Genomic DNA, 15,831 nt, shown 5'->3' on the forward strand with positions numbered 1-15,831 from the left:
GTCATCCAGCCATCTCATCCTCTGTCGTCCCCTTCTCCTCCTGCCCCCAATCCCTCCCAGCATCAGAGTCTTTTCCAATGAGTCAACTCTTCACATGAGGTGACCAAAGTATTGGAGTTTCAGCTTCAACATCAGTCCTTCCAATGAACACCCAGGACTGATCTCCTTTAGGATGGACTGGTTGGATCTCCTTGCAGTCCAAGAGACTCTCAAGAGTCTTCTCCAACACCACACTTCAAAAGCATCAATTCTTCGGTGCTCAGCTTTCTTCACAGTCCAACTCTCACATCCATACGTGACCACTGGAAAAACCATAGCCTTGACTAGATAGACTTTTGTTGGCAAAGTAATGTCTCTGCTTTTTAACATGCTATCTAGGTTGGTCATAACTTTCCAAGGAGTAAGCATCTTTTAATTTCATGGTCTACCAAAAATGGAAAAGGAGTAATGTAACAGAGTTTCAAGGCTTGAAGAAAAGGTGCAAGTGTGCGATTTATGACTCACTCCCAGTTCTGATCTGAGGCTCATGGCCGCATTCCACAGAGGAGACCAAGCACAGACATGAGCTCCAGTCAACAGGCTAAGAAGCACTTTGCTTGTTAAAGTTGTATGTTGACCTGGTTGGGCATCTGGAGTGGTTAAAAAGATAAGATGTATTAAGTGTGTAAATATAGTTTAAAAATTAAGGAAACTTATTGAAGTCTATGCCAAAGCCTTTGACTGTGTGGATCACAATAAACTGTGGAAAATTCTGAAAGAGATGGGAATACCAGACCACCTGATCTGCCTCTTGAGAAACCCATATGCAGGTCAGGAAGCAACAGTTAGAACTGGACATGGAACAACAGACTGGTTCCAAATAGGAAAAGGAGTTCATCAAGGCTGTATATTGTCACCCTGTTTATTTAACTTATATGCAGAGTATATCATGAGAAACACTGGACTGGAAGAAACACAAGTTGGAATCAAGATTGCCGGGAGAACTATCAATAACCTCAGATATGCAGATGACACCACCCTTATGGCAGAAAATGAAGAGGAACTCAAAAGCCTCTTGATGAAGGTGAAAGTGGAGAGTGAAAAAGTTGACTTAAAGCTCAACATTCAGAAAACGAAGATCATGGCATCCGGTCCCATCACTTCATGGGAAATAGATGGGGAAACAGTGGAAACAGTGTCAGATTTTATTTTTCTGGGTTCCAAAATCACTACAGATGGTGACTGCAGCCATGAAATTAAAAGATGCTTTCTCCTTGGAAGGAAAATTATGACCAACCTAGATAGCATATTCAAAAGCAGAGACATTACTTTGGCAACAAAGGTTCGTCCTGTGGTCATGTATGGATGTGAGAGTTGGACTGTGAAGAAGGCTGAGCACCTAAGAATTGATGCTTTTGAAGTGTGGTGTTGGAGAAGACTCTTGAGAGTCCCTTGGACTGCAAGGAGATTCAACCAGTCCATTCTGAAGGAGATCAGCCCTGGGATTTCTTTGGAAGGAATGATGCTAAAGCTGAAACTCCAGTACTTTGGCCACCTCATGCGAAGAGTTGACTCATTGGAAAAGACTGATGCTGGGAGGGATGGGGGGCAAGAGGAGAAGGGGACGACAGAGGATGAGATGGCTGGATGGCATCACTGACTCAATGGACGTGAGTCTCAGTGAACTCCAGGAGTTGGTGATGGACAGGGAGGCTGGGCATGCTGTGATTCATGGGGTCACAAAGAGTTGGACCTGACTGAGCGACTGATCTGATCTGATCTGATCTGATTGAAGTCTATAAGTGGGTTTCAATGTTCAAAAAGATGTAATCTGTTGAAGATAGAGGTTAAACACTGACCAAAGAGAATGTGTTGCTAACATCCGGAAATCACAATTATGAATGAAAGAGATTTAGATGTTGCTTAAAGGCTTAAGAAAAACAAGGTCTTGAAACAGAGTTGAATGATCAATGCAAACAAAAGAGCTGATGAGTTTCTTAACAGACTACTAAAGCTTTGTTGCTGCTGCTAAGTCGCTTCAGTCGTGTCCAACTCTGTGCAACCCCGTAGACGGCAGCCCACCAGGCTCTCCCGTCCCTGAGATTCTCCAGGCAAGAACACCGGAGTGGGTTGCCATCTCCTTCTCCAATGCATGAAAGTGAAAAGTGAAAGTGAAGTCGCTCAGTCGTCTCCAACTCTTAGCGACCTACCAGCCCTTAAAAAAGAAAACCCAGGGGCTTCCCTGGTGGTTCAGCGTAAAGAGGCTGCCTTCCGATATAGGAGACACAGGTTCGATCCCTGATCCTGGAAGACCCCACATACCACAGAGCAACTAACGGCCTGCCCCACAATTACCGACCTTGTACTCTGCAGCCTGGGAGCTGCACCTCCTGAGCTCACACGGGCAACTCCTGAAGCCTGCATACCCTAGAGCCTGTGCTCCACAAGAGAAGCCACCACAGTGAGAAGCCTGAACACAACAGTTCGAGAGTAGCCTGTGCAGCAACCGAGACCTGGCATGGAAATCAACCAATCAATCGATAAAATCTAAAAAAGAAAAAAAAAACCCCAATGTCACCATAAAGCCATGAAAAAGTCAAGCTGTAGAATAAAATGGACACAATATCATAGTTCGCAAATGTGTGTCGGGTACTGTGCTTTGGGTATTATATAATTAATCCTTAGAACAACATTAGGAAATATTTTAAAATATTTATTCATTTAGCTGTGTTGGGTCTTAGTTGTGCACACGGGTCTTCCTTGCATGACTCGGGATCTTTCAGCATGGCACATGGACTCTCTAGTGATGGCAAGCAGGCTCAGGGGTTGTGGTACGTGGGCTCCAGCGTGCACAGGCAGCATGTGGGCTTAGTTGCTCCAGGCCATGTGGGATCTTAGTTCCCCGACCAGAGATCGAACCTACCGAACCTACCCTGCATTGCAAGGCGGTTTTCTCAACCACGGGACCACCAGGGAAATCCCAGGAAATATTTTAAAGAAAAGAAGTTGAGATCATGTGAAGTGCTCAAGATCAGACAGGTAGGAAGTGGCAGAGCTCAGATCTGAACCAGGAATTCGATCTCAGGAGCCCCTGTTCTGTCACAGAGGTCAACAATATAGTCAGTGAAAAAGATCGAGACAATCAATTACAAGCTTTTTTTAAAAAAAAAGGAGAGATGCATAAACACATAGGAAAGTCTCCAGAAAATATAGGCATTTTTAAATCTTTATAATTTTGAAGAAATTAATATAAACTTAGAAAAAAAATTTAATATATAAATCACCTCTCTTCTTGGGGGAGAGGAGGAGCCTATGAAGTATTTCCCTGTTACCCATATTTCCCTTTTAATTATAAGTACTGTAACAAACACACCACTATAATAAATTTATAATATAGATATATTGCTATGTTAACAGGATCCCAGTTTAGCTAAGAAATTTCACGCCTATAAAAGTTTTTTCAGAGACCAAGACATCTTAGCTTTTCCTTACTAACATTCTTAGAGCTTAATTTACTTGTAAAAATCCTCCTGCCTAAAATGGATAGGCGTTAGTTAGTATGATTACAGAAACAAGGGTGCCTTGTGAGTCATGGCATTCTATTTCAGAAATGCCCATAAAATTTGCTAAATATTTTTACTAACAAGTTCTTGAAAACTGAAAAGAAGACTCACTGTTTAATTAATAAAAAAATGATCATATATATTTGTGAAATACTTTCCCAACAAAAGTTACATGGAAAGGCATCTTTGCCAGACCCTTACAGGTCCCACATCTGTATAAGAGTGACAGATTTAAATCAGGGGAATGGGAAGGCCTGGAAGGTAGCTTTGTGACACTATTCTGAGAATGGACTGGGAAAAAAAACTTAATTTAAAAGACAAGAATTAAATAAGCAGCTACTGTAATGACTGTAATTCTGAACTCGGGGAGAGTGATGCTTGGGTAGAGAATAAACATTTTGATTTCTGGTACTAATTTGCTATCCCACACTCAGATAGACTAGACAACTTTAGTTCTATAACTAGTTGTTATAAGAGGAAGACTCAGCCTATCAGTGGTGGTTGCTGGTAGGAATGGAGAGAGACTACAAATAGGCTGCCATTTTCTTTTTGGGGTGACGGAAATGTTCTAAAATTAGATCATGACGGTGGCTGCACAATTCTGTAAATTTACTAAAAATCATTCAATGATATGCTTAAAACACATACATTTTATAGGATGAAAGTCATAACTCAATTAAGCTTTACTCTAAAAAAAAAAAAAAAAAAGCTATAGCCCATCAAGACACATAGTTTCTAAAGACTTAGAAACCAAAGACTGACCCATGTTCTATTATTATATATTGCAGGCTCACTTATCCCTTTAAAGTGTTGTTATTTACCAGCTGAGCACTTCCTCAGCAGTGACTGAAATAACATACATTTTAAAGTTTTCTACAGACAGGATCAAGAACCCGCCAATAAAATGCAAACTGTTTAACAAAATTCGTGTAAACTGTGCTCCAAAAATAAACTGGTAAGTAAATAAGATGAAGTGACAAAAAACAGATGGGTTTTCTAACAGAATTCATCAAAATTTACTATGAGTTGGACCTCAAGGGGGAAAAGTGAGGGTCTGTTTTCTTTCTCACTATTTAAAAAAAATTGGTCACTTTAACTGGCGAGGTAGTTTAATACTTGTTGAAATGAATATTTATTGACACAGAGCAAATATTAGCTGTGCAAATTTGAAAACAATAAATTTGGACTCGGGGTATTTCACAAGAAGTGATCATCTGGGGTCTGTCCACAGGGCGGTGCCACACTCAGCCAGCAGTAACTGTTTCTGATGTCACTCAGTTTGATAGAATAAAGTACCTTCACTAAAATCTGCTGTGCAAAGTGTTCCATAGGATGTTTTCAATCTTGTCTTCTATTTCTTGTTCATCTTTTTATTGATGGCTGGAGAACTCCAAAGATTAGATTCAATTCCAGGAGAGGAATCTTAGAGGTGGAGTCCCAGGGAAAGACAATTTTAACAATCCCTGGTACGTTGTAGAACATGTAGTAACAAGGAAAATGAATGAACAAATGCATAAATAGGGGAATGAGCAAGTAGATGGACAGATTAGATAAGTAATCAGACAGACAGATGAGACCCTGAAGATAGAAGAGGGCTATAAAACAAGGTCCAAAGCTAGGGAATATTTTAAATAATCCTTTATGTTTCTTGGGGATCTAAAGCAGAGGTTCTCAGAGTTAAGGGGTAGAGTGGGGGAACACAGGTTTTTCCCAAATACTGGATGATGTCTGCCCCAAGCCCCTTTCCCCGCCTCCATTCCTGATACATCTAGGAGTTCAGACAATTTCTGGAGGGTGAGGGTGGGTGGGCTTTCCAGGTGGGTTCTCCCTCCTTTGCCTGCGTGTCTGCAGGGTTTAGAAGAAAGAACAAGGCAGGAAACTTCTGCTTCCCACCCCTTTATGTATTTACAGCCCGCATGATAAACCCAGGACGCTGGGGAATAAGTAAAGAGGGTTGAAGTCTGGTATTTGTGGTAAAATGCTTACATCTACTGCAGCAGGCAAGCAAAGACTTTCCTGATAATTTAAACAGACATTTGTACCTTTAACACCCTGAACTGTGATTCTATTAATTTCCGAGCAACCCTGTCCAAGAGGTGTTTGGTCAGAGAATTATTCCGCGCTAACTGGTACCACCTGCTCCTTGTTTAATGGTCAAACAAAGTGGAAAGCACCAGCTTAGCAGAAACACCCTGGGGGCTGTATCAGAAAGGTTAAGGCTAACAGCCTAACTGAACAACAGTGGTAATTATCTGCTGCTTCATCTCTAGCTTCCGTATATACCCCAAAGATTTACACACCTAGAAACTGATTCCCGGAGGTTTTAATAATTATTACTCTGTAGTAGGAGCCTGCACAGATTACCTACTCAAGTGAGAGGTTTCTAAAAATCATAAAAAACACATTCCATTTAATATTTTCAAAAGAGAGTGGAACTTACATTTTCTTCTAACAGTGGCTGGTCTGAGAGCAAAGCAGAAGCTGGGTCTAACAGCTTAACCTTATACTCTCTAAAACATACATTTTCTAAACCATATTAGAGATCTCATTCTAAATAAATAAAGAGATCACAAAGTCAACAGCATATTTCGTCAATATAAACAACAAACTTTCTAGATTTGGAAGCGTAGTCTCTTACTCTAGGAAAACTGAGAAGGAAAAAAAGAACAGTTTCTTCAAAATAATTTCATAACTCTTTCCTTTAATAAAGCTCCTTTACTACATGCCTTTCAGATTATTTTAAAATATCTTTTGATTTCTCCCTTTACCATGTCATGACCAAACTTGGTGTCTGATTTATACAATTTCAAAAAGTTTGCATAAAATAATTAATCGGCTATTTAAATGAGTTTTTAAAAAACTGACATCTTGGAACTTTGCTTGATGTTTATGAATACATTAGAAGAAAGTCTTAGCACTTGGAGATTTGAATGAAGTCGTCTTTAAGCAAGAATCTATAGAAAGGAGTTAAAAAAATCCTGCTCTAGGGTGGAGGCAAAGGGGAGACTTCAGAACAAACATTTAACCCGGGGCTGTGGTTAGCACACTTTATAGTTGTAAACAGAGGCAAATGCCTAAGAACAGGAAGCTTACTCACCCCCAGGGCTGCTGTAGGAACGGCACCTGGGTACACTTGAGCACAATTTCCTTGTAGAGGTCTAAAGTCTAGAATCAGACATTTTAATATGCATTTAAAATACAATGGGTTCCTTGTTACTATATTTCTGCTTAGTGCACTGTGTCAACAAAACAAGAAATAGCTTAAAACAGCCTCAGAGACGAAGGGGGACACTTCCTGTTAGCAAGAATCAAAACACTGAAAAATGAAGGAAAAGGGAGGTTCTAGAGTCTGCACCCTCAGCAGGTTGGTCCCATCTGCTTGCTGCAGTTGGGGTGTGGTGTTCTCCAGGCTTTGGCAGAGGGCAAGGAGAGCAGGAGGGCTAGACAGCTCTTCAAGTCCAGTGCTGTAGCCCATCTGGTGTCCTCAAGGCAGAGCACAGTTTCATATAAGGAAAGGAAAAAGTAGGAGAGGAAAGCAGGCATGGAAGAGCCAAGAGAAGCCTGTATAAAGCCTCCATTTCTCATTCTCTTATGCCAACCACAAAAAGGTTCTTTTGCATGACTGGCCAAATAAGCCACTGCTTTCAAATGGTATGAGGCTATAAAAAGGAATACTTTCTCCAGGGCCATTAAGGTCACTACACTTGGCTTCCAGAACTTAAACTACTATGTTGTATTTCAGTAAATTATTTCTTGCTCAAAAGCACTTATTTGACCAATGTTTCCAACCTTGGCTTTGGTTTCTGCAAATAACTCCAACACAAGGAATGGCACCCTTGGAGAAAAGGCAAGAGTAACATAAAAGATGAAAATCCTGAGTCTAACAATGCCACGTTTAGCAAGTTTGAGGAAAGCCAGTGAATGTTAGAATTGGGATTTGAAATAGATCTCTAAAATATTTATCTACTGAATTTTTACTTATCCTAATAAATTAAGGAAAAGAAGAGACGGCACAAACTGTTTATTTCTTTAATTTTCACCAGAAAGTTTGCATATTAAAAAAACTCACTTGAAGAAAATAAAAAGAAATTTGGTTTATACATCACAGCATTTAAATATTATTTTATGAAACATTAGTAAATAGTTGGATATTCAGAATAACTGCCAACAGACATGGTCTGCTAAGGAAAACGAGGCTGTTCAGAGGTAAAAGTTGGAAAGTTGCAAAGTCTCATCAACAAATGTGTCTTCTCTTGCCTGTTCTACTAAATGTTCCCTGTATGGAGCTTGAACCCTCTACCACAAAGCGTAGGTGGCTGTTGGGATGATAAAGACCATATCTGAGTGAGTATCTACATACCATTGGTTTTGTAGTAACCCTTAACCCTTAGCCAACTGCCCGTTTCCCTTAAACAAAAGTCCGGAACAGAATACACAGTTCTATTTTGTATTTCTTTTAGAAACACCATAACACGAGAAATTTTGTTCTAAGATACCCAAGCTGTCCCTCCAGGAGGTAATTAGATAAAGAAAGAAAAGAGTTTGGAAAGAAAGATACAAGAAAATGAGTCAGAGTTTTTACAAGGAACCCTGAAAAGACAAAGACAATATAGAAAAGTATAGGTATCAGAGCTGACTCAAATGGCTTCTAGGGGCCCAGAGTATGTCCCATAAAAGGGCACTTACAGCTTGGGGAGTGCAGAGGGGCACTGGAGGTGAGTGAGCATCAGTCCTCAGCAAAACCAGGAGAGCTCCAAGGATTTGGACAGAAAAAAGTGTGGTAGGGATGGGGAGTGAAGGGGGAGCTGACACTGTTAAACAGAAACATAACTTTGAAAGTATGGGGACTACCTTTACTGAAACATTTCTATCTGAGCAATTGTAAAGAAAGATAAGTGAAAGTGTTAGTCAATCAGTTGTGTTTGACTCTTTGCAACCCCACCGACTGTAGCCTGCCAGGCTCCTTTGTCCATGGAATTCTCCAGGCAACAATACTGGAGGGTGTTGCCATGCTCTTCTCCAGGGCATCTTCCCAACCCAGGGATTGAACCTGGGTCTTCTGCATTGCAGGCAGATTCTTTACCATCTGAGCCACCTGGGAGCGAGTGAGTGAAAGTCACTCAGTCGTGTCTGACTCTTTGAGACCCCATGGACTGTAGAGTCCATGGGATTCACCAGGCCAGAATACTGGAGTGGGTAGCCTTTCCCTTTTCCAGGGGATCTTCCCAACCCAGGGATCAAACCCAGGTCTCCCACATTGCAGGCGGATTCTTTACCAACTAAGCCACAAGGGAAGCCCGAGCCACCTGGGAAGCCCCGAGCAGTAGTAAATACAACCACAATTAAGTCAGCATATGAAACAATCAGATATTCTATTTAGCACAAATGGTTAGTTATCATATGTAAATAAACAAAAATATGTCATTTAGCATGTATTTATATGATCTATATTATATCTATATCTGGCTATATTATTCATTATAGATAGATTCACTACAAGTAACATGTAAAATACTTTAATTATGATGATCTGTTTAATCAAGGTTTTCACATAGGGCCTTGGCTTTCATCTTTCTTTGCATATTAAATCGGCTTTTCGTTTCCACAATCTTTGCAGTAAGGGCAGGTGATTTGATGAACCCAATCCCTGAAGTACACCCTCAAAAGCCACTAGAAGAACTTGGGAAAAGACAAGAGAAACAGAGAATGATTTCTGCTGGTTTATCCATGCAGTGAGTGAAGAATGGTCAGGAAAGGAAATAGAAGTAGAATATAAAATTTTGCGGCTCCATCTCATAGCCAGAGTTCATTTCCTTATTTTCTACACCTCCTCTGACAAATCCTAAGAAAAGAATTCCTGTGACTAAATGTCTCCCAATTACTAATAACAGAAACTTCCTACAGAATGTTTCACTGACAGATTAAATACACAAGCTTTTACTCTATTGTAACCCATGGATAAGAACACTGGAAAGTTACCTTGAAACAAAGCCTATTAAAATGTAATTTAAGCTATAATCAGAAAGAAGCATAAAAAATACAATAAGGATCATAAACTGTACAATTTTTATGAAAATCTCTCTCTTTTTAAGCACATGAGTTTTAAAAATGCTTACACTTCTTGACATATTAACTACTACTGAGAATTTATTTTGGAACAGTTTTAAATACAGAAAAAAACATTATCCAAAAATATATTTGGTTAAACATTAAAGCAATCTAAATGTCTACAGCAGACATTTTGAAGGATCCAAGAAATACATTAGGGCTTCCCTGGTGGCTCAGACAGTAAAGAGTTTGTCTGCAGTGTGGGAGACTGGGTTCAATCCCTGGGTCGGGAAGATCCCCTGGAGAAGGTAATGGTAACCCACTTCAGTATTCTTGCCCGGAAAAACTGATCCTCAGTCCATGGGGTTGCAAAGTCAGACATGACTGAAATACATTATACTTTCTGTTTAAAAAACAGCAACATATTTTTATTTTCATAAAAATTTAAATGCATGACATTTTTAAAAAAACAAGTTAATAAATACACCCTAAAGAAGGTAAGGTGTTAATGTTGGTTGTGGGATTTACCAATTATTTTCTTTTCCTCTGTTTCTTGCCTACTTTCTCCAAATTTTCTGTGACAAAAGTATTTACCTATATATCTATTAATAGATGCAACTGTATTCTCAGTTTATAAATATTATGTTTAAGATTTTAATGATGAAGAAAATACAATATGATTTCAGCAATGTAAAGATGTATGTTACATACATATTTTTAAAACTCTGAAGGAAATATACCATATATTAATACTGCTTAATGAATTCATGGGTAATTTTAACTTTTTTATTTTGATTGTATTTTCTAATTTTCCATATTAATCATTGTTGGTTAGACAGCATCACTGACTCAATGGACATGAATTTGAGAAAACTCCAGGAGACAGTGAAGGAAGGAAGCCTGGAGTGCTTCAAGGGGTCGCAAAGAGTGGGACACAACTTAGCAACTGAACAACAACAAATAATCAGGAAAATGCTAATGGTGATTTTAACTATAAGAGTATTGACAGAGTTAACAGGGAAAATGTGCTTCTGTTCTTTAAAAAGGTATTTTGTTTTGTATAATTTCAAGTATGCAAAAAATGCATCTACAGAAAAGTCAGAGCACAAGTACACTAAAACATTAGGAACGGTTGTCCAAGTGGTAGGAGTATGAGATTTTTTCCTTCCTACATCTGTGTATAGTCCACATTTAAAAATGTTTTCATTACCAATGTGTCATTTTATACCAATAGCTAAAAGTATTGGAAACCATGTATAGCTGTTGCTGTTATTTTCACAGAAATATTTGTCCACTGAAATCTTTGTTTCATGTCTTCACTCAGCCTCAATTAACTGCAATAAAAAGCATATGTTTAGGGACTTCCCTGGTGGTCGAGTGGCTAAGACTCTGCGCTTCCAATGCAGGGGATCCAGGTTCGATTCCTGGTCAGGGAACTAGAGCCCACATGTTGCAACTGAAAGTTTAAATGCTGCAATTAAAACCTGGCACAGCCAGATAAAATTTTTTTTTTCAGTATATGTGTAGAATTTTGCATTTTGGACAAGTCTGCAGTATCGTTGCTGTAGAGAAAGCCTGGTCAACCAGTAATTATTTTTTGGATGTTACAATCCTAACTTGAAGTAAACACACAATTAAATTAGTCTTTACTTAGTGTTCAACTTTCAAAACAGACGTCACTGTACTAAAGTGTGATATCTTCTGCAGGGTTTATTCCCAAGAAGGGTGAAGACTGCTTTATAAATTCCCATATAATGGATGTCATTCATTCTCTCACAAAAGAAAACCAGCCAGTCATTTAGCAAATCTCCAAGCCCTCTGGGTGAATATTGGTAAATTTTGTGCAACACAAATGTTTTAGGAAGCCTGTGTATTTAAGCACTGTTGAAAATCTTTTTCCTGTTATTTGGTGGAGTTTGGCTTTGTTGTGAGCTTCTCCGGTGACTCAGACATAAAGAATCTACCTGCAATGCAAGAGACCCAGGTTCAACCCCTGGGTCAAGAAGAGCCACTGAAGAAGGAAATGACAACCCACTCCAGTATTCTTGCCTGGAGAATCCCATGGACAGAGGAGCCTGGTGGGCTATAGTCCATGGGGCTGCAGAGAGTCAGACACGACTAAGTGATTTAGCACATATATACAGCACATATTAGGTCATATGGCTCTATTCAAACAGTAATATATCTGAATGAGACATAGGGATATATTGACACTGACTTGGGTTATCAAGAGGAGGAGGGAAGGAGGAACCAAAGCGCCTTTTTATTTTTAGAAGTTTAGATTTTTAAATTGCAGATCAGTGATTCTGAACCTATACAACTCAAATCACATTATCTATCAAGATGGGACTGCTGCTGGTGCTAAGTCGCTTCAGTCGTGTCTGACTCTGTGCGATCCCATAGATGGCAGCCCACCAGGCTCCGCCGTCCCTGGGATTCTAGTTATATTATAAATACTACTTGTACAATAAAATTGTTGCTGTTCAGTCGCTAAGTCATATCTGATTCTTTGCAACCCCATGGACTGTAGCCCACCAGGCTCCTCTGTCCATGGGGTCTCCCAGGCAAGAATACTGGAGTATGGGGCCATTTCCTCCTCCAGGGGATCTTCCCAAACCAGGGATCGAACCACATCTCCTGCACTGGCAGGTGGGTTCTTTACCACTGAGCCTCGAGGGAAGCCCATACAATAAAATATCATCATACTAATACAATGTTAGGTGAAGAAAGTTACAAAATGGTATATATAGCACAATTTTTTACTGTGGGGGAAAACTGCTATGCATAAATAAACTAGTTACTAGAAAGGTGATATTATATGGAACATTTACTTCCCTTTTTACCTTTTTGTGTTGAAAAAATAAGTAAGCAGCATATTTTTATTTTACTGCCTAAGAGCAAAGATAATTGTTGATTCAACAATATTTAGTGAGTACATACTCTGTATTAGGGGCTGTTGTAGGGACACAACAGTTTTTTAAAAGTCACTTCTTTCACAGAGTTTAAATTCTGCTAATGTTGTACTACAACAACAATAAAAAAATTTCAAGTGCTATGAATAAAACTAAAATAAGAGGGATGTTTAAAGTAAGATCACCAAGCTTATGAAGCAATATTCTATTTTAAATTTTTAAATGAACACTCATTATGTGGGAAAAAAATCAGTACCCCATCAAGTCAAATGAATATCAAGAACACCTATGTTCCAACTTGCTGAAACTCGATCACAGTAAACAGCTTCTAGAAACCTGTACAAATAAAACGTCTTGAAACTAAAAAGGAATCCCACTGAAGATGCTCCCCTACATACTCGAGAGTAGATTTTTGCCTTTGAGTTCTTTTTCATTTCTAATAGATTCAAATAATGTATATATGTGTCAAGTATTCTAGTTCTCTTGGTCATAATGAACTTTTAAAAAACTGATCACCCCAGTACACTCTTTAAAGAAAGGTTTAACCCACATGAGGCTTTTAAGAAGAAAAGGTTAAAAATGCGATATTGTAAACACAGGAAGATTAAAAACAAAAATATTATGTGGGAACAGAAAAGTTGAAGCTGTCACATAGCCAATAAGGATTCAGAACTCAGTTTGAGTTTTGATGCAGAAATTATATTTTATCTTAAATAAGGAAAAGAGAAACTACAGATATCAAAAAAATTATTTAATGAAACGATGACCAATCTCAAGATAAGCAATACTTGAGGGTTAGATATGTAGTCAATGTTGTCCCCACTGCTGAAAGCTTAGATGAGGCAGATGAATGGTTGGCCAATCAGAACAGAGAATTATTTCTGGCTTTCTGTTGTGTGTGGAATTCGGCTCTAAGTGCTCAGGAAGGTAGCAGAAGGCTGGCTCCTGTCCTCAAGAGATTTTTGATTAAGTAACTCCTACCCTCCCCCTTCTACCCAGAAGCCACTTAAAAAGACGAATGAGCAATAAAAACAAATTTTACAAATTAGAGAAGAGTCTGAAATACATTTGAAGTTTAGTAAGCCCCAAACTGTGTATTAGATAGAAGTAAAAGTGAAAAGAAAATTCAAATAATGAACATAAAATGGGAGATGAGGGAAGACATATATATATCTTACAAACTTTAAATGTCTAGGGTACACAGATGAAAACTGAACACAATTTTTTTTTAATGTAGAAGTCTTTTTTAAATGCCAAGCTCCACAGATCAGTAACAAATAGAAAATCATTCTATTCAGTTTAGCACTGGTCTATCCTTGGGAATGAACTATGGTCACTGTTTTCTACAGAGTGAAGCAGGTTTAGAAAAAACACAGGATGATTAAAAGCATTCTCTGAACCCGAACCTCATGCTAAAAAGTAGTCAGGAAACGCTATAAACTCAATGCTCAATTAGCATCCGGAAACTAAAAGATGTAATTCCATATTTAATCTTATTTCCATTAAATGCAATTTTCGTTGATGAGTCTACATAAAGATTACTCATTCGAAACTGTCTTTTAAAAACATGCTATCAAAGTGAAAGTGAAAGTCACTCAGTCATGTCCAAATTTTTGTGACCCCATGGACTATACAGTCCATGGAATCCTCCAGGCCAGAATACTGGAGTGGGTAGCCTTTTTCGTCTTCAGGGGATCTTCTCAAACCAGGGATTGAACCTAGGTCTCCCCCATTGCAGGCAGATTCTTTACCAGCTGAACCAGCTGATTCTTTACCACGGAAGCCCAAGAATACTGGGGTGGGTAGCCTATCCCTTTTCCAGCAGATCTTCCCAACCCAGGAATCAAACCAGGATCTCCCACATTGTAGGCAGATTCTTTACCAATTGAGCTATGAGGGAAGCCCTAAAATATTTTTTAAAAACTGAAACAAAGTAACAGTCTAGAAGTTTTTCATATTCTGACTTTGAAGGTTTTTTGGTTTTGTCTTTTTTTCTTCTAACATCTCCTGTAGCATAATGTGCAGTAATAAAGATATTAGAAGACTGGGAGCCCATTTCCAAGGCTTATACTGAACAAGAGCAAAAATGACATTCCAGTTAATATGTTTCTATACTCTAAAGTAAGGCACATCTTAAGAATGTCAAAAGGGATGATGGGCTGATGAGGGGTGTCTTTAAAGGACATGAGTGAATTTCATTTGTGGGTGAGAGGGCCTTCCCTGTGGCTTAGAGGTAAATAATCCACCTGCAATGCAGGGGACTTGGGTCTGATCCCTGGGTTTGATCTCTGGGTTGGGAAGGTTCCCCTGGAAAAGGAAATGGCAATCCACTCCAGTATTCTTGCCTGGGAATTCTCATGGACGGAGGAGCCTGGCCGGCTACAGTCCATGGGGTCACAAAGAGTCAGACACGACTGAGCACGCATGCAGGAGGGTTATTTACAGGGTAAATAAAACCTTTCATACTGTTCATGGCAAGAATACTGAAGTGGACTGGTTCCAAACAGGAAAAGAAGTACGCCAAGGCTATATATTGTCACCCTGCTTATTTAACTTATATGCAGAGTACATCATGAGAAACGCTGGGCTGGAAGAAGCACAAGCTGGAATCAAGATTGCCGGGAGAAATATCAATAACCTCAGACACGCAGATGACACCACCCTTATGGCAAAGTGAAGAGGAACTAAAAAGCCTCTTTTAGTGATGAAAGTGAAAGTGGAGAGTGAAAAAGTTGGCTTAAAGCTTAACATTCAGAAAACAAAGATCATGGCATCTGGTCCCAGCACTTCATGGGAAATAGATGGGGAAACAGTGGAAACAGCGTCAGATTTTATTTTTGGGGGTTCCAAAATCACTGCAGATGGTGACTGTGGCCATGAAATTAAAAGACACTTACTCCTTGGAAGAAAAGTTATGACCAACCTAGATAGAATATTGAAAAGCAAAGACATTACTTTGCCAACAAAGGTCCGTCTAGTCAAGGCTATGGCTCTTCCAGTGGCCATGTATGGATGTGAGAGTTGGACTGTGAAGAAAGCTGATCTCGAAGAATTGATGCTTTTGAACTGTGGTGTTGGAGAAGACTCTTGAGAGTCCCTTGGACTGCAAGGAGATCCAACCAGTCCATTCTGAAGGAGATCAGCCCTGGGATTTCTTTGGAGGGAATGATGCTAAAGCTGAAACTCCAGTACTTTGGCCACCTCATGCGAAGAGTTGACTCATTGGAAAAGACTCTGATGCTGGGAGGGATTGGGGGCAGGGGGAGAAGGGGACGACAGAGGATGAGATGGCTGGATGGCGTCACTGACTCGATGGACGTGAGTCTGGG

General features: G+C 39.4%; 1 protein-coding gene and 2 non-coding genes across 13 annotated transcripts in view; 1 reads left to right on the forward strand and 2 right to left on the reverse strand.

Moving 5' to 3' along the window:
• Positions 1–15,831, reverse strand: part of SGMS2 (sphingomyelin synthase 2) — a 98,400-nt gene that overhangs the window by 29,577 nt on the left and 52,992 nt on the right. The window contains exon 1 of one of the 11 annotated variants that reach the window (XM_070372040.1): positions 2,339–2,498. The exons of the other annotated variants lie outside the window; for them this stretch is intronic. The gene's annotated coding sequence lies outside the window, so the exon portion shown is untranslated. Of the gene's footprint in view, positions 1–2,338; positions 2,499–15,831 lie in introns of those variants that run through there. 11 annotated transcript variants of the gene reach the window in all.
• TRNAC-GCA (transfer RNA cysteine (anticodon GCA)) lies at positions 8,572–8,643 on the reverse strand. Its single transcript has one exon. It is a non-coding gene; the product is annotated as a tRNA-Cys (tRNA).
• TRNAG-UCC (transfer RNA glycine (anticodon UCC)) lies at positions 10,954–11,026 on the forward strand. Its single transcript has one exon. It is a non-coding gene; the product is annotated as a tRNA-Gly (tRNA).

Source organism: Bos mutus, chromosome 6, assembly GCF_027580195.1.
Source record: "Bos mutus isolate GX-2022 chromosome 6, NWIPB_WYAK_1.1, whole genome shotgun sequence".
In the NCBI taxonomy this organism is placed as follows: Eukaryota; Metazoa; Chordata; class Mammalia; order Artiodactyla; family Bovidae; genus Bos; species Bos mutus.